Source organism: Bos javanicus, chromosome 9 (assembly GCF_032452875.1).
Source record: "Bos javanicus breed banteng chromosome 9, ARS-OSU_banteng_1.0, whole genome shotgun sequence".
In the NCBI taxonomy this organism is placed as follows: Eukaryota; Metazoa; Chordata; class Mammalia; order Artiodactyla; family Bovidae; genus Bos; species Bos javanicus.
This window is the reverse complement of record NC_083876.1, coordinates 102,246,943-102,252,087: the sequence shown is the minus strand read 5'-3', so window position 1 is coordinate 102,252,087 and position 5,145 is coordinate 102,246,943. Positions and strand designations below refer to the sequence as shown.

Sequence of the window (5,145 nt, the reverse complement as noted above, 5' to 3'; positions counted from 1 at the left end):
GGCAGCAGCCGTACAGAAGAATCTTAAGGTAGATCAAGTCGGTACAAAGAAATGAAAGGCCAGCACAGCTTTGCAGAACTCTAAGACTGTGCTGATTGGCGGTGTTGAAACCCCTGGCAACCATGGACGTTCTCTACCGACCAAAGCTGTTTCCTCTCCTTTGCACCAGAATGAAACACGGAGCCTCCATGGTGGACTGGCGCTCATGCTGTCTCCTGGCAACAGTCACGTGCTGACATGTGAATTTACGCTGCTGGTAACAAGACTGAGAAAGAGCTCACAGTGCATTGTTGTATTTACAATAGGAACCGGCCCGGGAATGCGAGTCTCATTGTCACAGGGCACGGTGCCAAGGCTGTGGGGCATGAGATGCGCTTGGCTGTGATTTCACCCAACGAGGCAGTCAAGCCCTTTGGTCACTCTGGCCCTGGTAATTGATCACAAAAACCCAATTAGTATCCTTCCGTCAATGAAGTTTAAGCCTTAGCAAAAACGCAGTGCTGTCTAGAACTAAGGTGGAGTTTGTTGGGAAAGGAGAACGGCTTTCGCGGGGAGTGTAAGGATTGTGTTAAGTGTGGAGCTAACAGGAGAATGAGGCTGGGATGGGCCCCGAGTGGGGTCGACGGGGCAGACGCCTGGGGAAGCTTCCTCCGGGGCCGCATCTCATCAGCCTTCCGTTTCGTGTTTCCTCCGTGTGTACAGACTAACGTGTGTGAGAAGGCACGCAGCAGAGCTTGCCATCTCCCATCCTTCCCTTTGACAACGTGTGTGGGCTGCCGGCTCACCTGTAACCCAGAAGACCTGCTGGTAATAGATACACAGATGAATGGATGGACCGAGACATGGACAGGCAAGTAGATGGGCAGATGGATGAGCAGATGGATAAATGAATAGCTGGGTGGATGGATGGGTGGATGGATGGGTGTGTGGAGAGTTGCATGGGTGGATGGATAGGTGGATGGAACAGATGGATAAATGAACAGCTGGGTGGATGGATAGGTGGATGGAACAGATGGATAAATGAACAGCTGGGTGGATGGATAGGTGGATGGATGGGTGTGTGGAGAGTTGCATGGGTGGATGGATGGACTAGCAAACATGGATTAACCGGTGGATAAAGGATAAAGGAACAGGTGAGTGGACAGCTGAATGGATGGACAGTGGGAAGAATGGACGATTGGATGGAAGCATGGATGGATAAACAACAGGCAAACAGATGGACAGATGGATTAATGTTTGGATGGATTAATGGATGGGTGGTTGGAAGGATGGATAGACAGATGGACAAATGGATGGATGGGTGGATGGGAGGACAGGTGGCCACTGAGTGGATAGCTATAACCCAGTGTTCTGGCGAAGGGAGCCTCTAGCATTGAGATTAAGAGTGAGCCCCATGGAGCCACACTGCCTGGGTCTAATTCCCAGCGATCAATACACTGACCACGGTCTTGTCAGGCTGAAGGGCCTGGTCTTCTCAACGTCTGATGTGAATAAAAGCAGGGCTGTTGTGAGGATTATGGGAGTTAACACGTGAAAGTGTGTGAACAGTCTTCTGTCTCCTCATGAAGGTTAACCATTCAGAGCCTCCCAGCTATTTGGCTTCTTTGCGTCAGCTGGGCTGGAGGAAAATCGTGCAAACCCCACTCAGGGAACAGACCACACGGCCTCTGGACAGAGGGGCTGAGTTTTCCTAGTTTCAAAGTGTTCCTGTCCTTTGATCTTGGCACTCAGAGGCTGACGGGAACCCTTAACCTGTGGTCTGGCGGAGCGGGAATGGGTCTTTAGGCAAGTTTCCAGCCGCTCTTCACTGGCTCCCACTCCGCATGTTAAGGCTCCAGGCGGGCATCGAGCAGATTCTGCCCACCGACTCCTGCTTTGCTCCTCCGTTCATCCGTTCGCCCCTCACAGATCCTTGCTAAGTGCCTGCTGTTTGCCGGGTGTGGCTCTAGGAGCCATCACGGCAGCCTCACGCCCTGCGTCAGGCCGTTTCCGTAACACCGTCTCCCCCGCTCCACTCCGTGTGGTCCTGATGCTCGCCAGGCATTCCGGTTGGGGTGTGGGTGGCCCAAGTCCAGGACCCTCTTCTCCCAGAACTGCGAGGAGGAGCCAGCGGGTGGCCAGACGGGGCTCAGTCCCTTCCTTCCATGTCTCCTCCGCAAACCTCATCTCAGTTTCCCCCCTTCACGTGGGGCCCTTGTCTGCGGAGCTGGGGTAAGTTTCCCAGGGGTGCGGGGGTGAGACGGGACATCAAGGCCTAGGAGGAGACTTGCGCTCCCTGACACCCAGGGCAGAGGGTGGTTACATCGGGGGTGTGGGGCCCCGATACTTTCAGTCTGTATGTGCTTGGGGAAGGGGCACGGTGGGTAGGACTCCCTGCTGGCAGCGTTCAGACCACGCAGGTTCTGGCTGGACTCTCAGGACGAGGGCGCCCCATCTGGATAGGAAGCAGAGGCCGGCAGCCCCCATGCGGAAGGCCTTCCGCCTTGAAGATCCCTTCCTGGGGCGAGCCCTGGTGTGACTTCTGCTCAAGGCAGCTGAACGTGGAGAGGGACCCTTGGGGGCAGGAGTGAAATATGCCTGCAGGCTTGGAAAGAGGAAAGATGGATGGCACATTAAGATGAAAATAACCTATAAACCTGCAATGAGCGGATCTGCGCAGAGCCATCTGTGTGAAGGACGGGGACACGACTTCTCACCGGCTGCAGGCCCCACTGCCTGCATCCTGCTCCCTTGTCCCTGTGCCCGGACCCGCACCTGTCGCCCTCTCCGCCTTCGTCCCGGGGACCACAGAGGCCCGGCCGTCCCCTGGCTGTATCACGGCATCCTGCGTGTGGTGTGGCCGGGCTGGGGAGGGGGGTGGCATTAAACATCTCCTGAGAGCTTTGCCAAGTGCTCACGCCCACCCGTATCTCAGATGGCTCTGTTGTGAACAAATCACACGGCTGACCCGTGGGGGCCCCGGCTCTGCTTTCGTCTGAGCATCACAGTGGATCACACTTTCCAGATCCGGTGAGCGGCCCAGCTCTTCCGGAGGCCAGACCCTTCCCTGAGCACCAGGCCGCACCCCCCGGCTGCGCAGGGCAGGAAGCAGCAGTTCCAGCCTCCTTGCCTGCATCGTCCCCACGTCTTTCTTTCCTGGTCTTCCCAACTCGCGCACGAATGTGCAGCTGTTTCTCTCCTCTCAGGGAAAAGCAAAGCCCCAGTTCCTCCTGGCCCTGGTTGCCTGCCTCTCCTGTCAGCAGACTCCCAAAAGGCTTGTCTCTGTCTGAGGTCAGAAGCCCCCGTGTGGCCCTGCAGACCCGGGCCACCCCTCTGCTCTGCCGCCGTCTCCTCCGTGCTGCCTGATCCCAGGTGTGATCTGTCTTCTTGACCTTGAACCCTGTGAGCATCTGGCCAGCAAGCCAGCCCCGCTCTGGGCACCCCCAGCCCCCACCGTCAGGCTCCTCCCTCTCGGCCTCCCCTCTGGCCCTGGTGTTCAGCCCAGCCTTCCCTGCTTGTCCCTCCTCTCTGCCTGGGGGTGGGCGGGTCTCCTCTCCCCTAGAGGAGCATCGTCTCTGCGCTGGTGACTCTCAGTCTGAGCTCCAGGACAGCCCCTCTCCCGAACTCCAGACCCACCTGAGCAGCTGGCGGGGCCCCGGGGCCCTCTGCTCAGGTGCCCAGTGGACATCTCAGGACGCATGTCCCTTCCCACCCAAGCCTGCACCCCGCGCCTGCCATCTCAGCTGGGGTGAACCAGTGTTTCCGCCATACGGACCCCCTGGGGGGGCGTCACCCTCCCATCACAACCTCCCATCCCACACGCCCACCCGTCAGCAAGTGTGTTCCCTCCAATCAGAAGACACTTGCAGGCTCCCCGCTGGGATGACTGCACTGATCTCCGCAGAGTCCTCCAGGCCCATCTTTAGTGTTTCAGATGAGGAGGGAGACCGGGAGGCGCAGCAGCTCCCGTCCCTGGGGGCGGGGGGCGTGTCAGCCCATCTCCGCTTTTCCCTCTCCAGCGCATCCTCTCCCAGCCTGGGGGACTCAGCCGCGGAGCAGCGGGGTCCCAGCTGTGATGGAAGAGGCACCCATGCAGACTCAGGACACGTGGCCGGTGCTCTCTCCGTGGCAGCCTGGCTGTGGGCGCTGAGCACCTGCAAGGCCTCCGCACGGCCCTGAGCTGCGGGGACACCCCCGGGCAGCGGATGGCCTGGTGCTCACAGACTGCTTCTTCCTAGACTCCGACGCTTCGCTCATGTCAGACATTGAGGCTGACTGCCAGTGCTCAGGACGTGTAGCTGCTGACTTCCTAACGCCGACGGTGGCTGGTTAGGAGGACGACAGATGAAGAACCAGTGAGAACCGCCTGGAGATGGCCGTTCACCGTCCCAGCGAGAAAGGGAAAGGCCCCCGCACCCGGGTGACCCGCAGGGGTGAGAAGGGGTGGGAGTCTCTGTGCCCTGTGGGGAAGGTCTTCGGAACGCGGTGCTAAGTGAGAAGCAGGTTACAGACTGTGTCTGGGAGGGGTGCAGAAGAAGCTGCTATTAGCATGACTCTTGTTTGCTTACAGAAACACAGCAAGACAGGTGCAGGCCCGAGGCAGGTGCTCAGTTTCACGGGGAGGCGAGGGCACTGGACAGACGCGTTTGGACGCTGTTTGAACAGTTCACCGGTAAACACAGCTACGAGTGAGGTCACAGCTCAGGACCTGGGTCTTGCGTCTCTCGCTCTTCTTGCCCGTGGCATCCTCTGAGGCCCAGCCTAAACGCCAGCTCACCCCGACGCCTCCAATCAGGTCCAATCACTGGCTCTCAGCCCCTCCGTGATGCACCTCCTAGACGTTTATTAAAGCGTTTATTTCACCCAGCCTTGCATGAGAGTCAGTAATTAACCTGCCTGTCTCCCCTAAATGATAGATTTCTCGAGGGAGAGAACCGTGTGTTATTCATCGCAGTGCCTCGCACGGAGTGGCTGACTGAGCAAATATTTGCTGGGGGATGAATAACTCAGGGGATCCCCCGGAGGGCTCACACCCGGGCGCCTGGTTCTGAAGCTGAGTCCGTGGCTGGGTGCTCTCTAGGATGGACTGGGACGCCCGGGTTCTATCAGTGCCCGCCTCTGGCTTGACTGTGGGATGCCGTGGACACTGGGTCCCGGGGCGTACTC

At 58.4% G+C, this 5,145-nt stretch overlaps 2 long non-coding RNA genes across 2 annotated transcripts; both read left to right on the top strand.

Annotated features, from left to right (window-relative positions):
- Nucleotides 1-206: 206 nt before the first annotated feature.
- Nucleotides 207-2,885, top strand: LOC133254312 (uncharacterized). The gene is made up of 2 exons (XR_009738647.1): nt 207-430; nt 703-2,885. It is a non-coding gene; the product is annotated as an uncharacterized LOC133254312 (long non-coding RNA).
- Nucleotides 2,886-3,969: 1,084 nt separating this feature from the next.
- LOC133254311 (uncharacterized) lies at nt 3,970-4,845 on the top strand. Its single transcript, XR_009738646.1, has 2 exons — nt 3,970-4,412; nt 4,550-4,845. It is a non-coding gene; the product is annotated as an uncharacterized LOC133254311 (long non-coding RNA).
- Nucleotides 4,846-5,145: the final 300 nt, after the last annotated feature.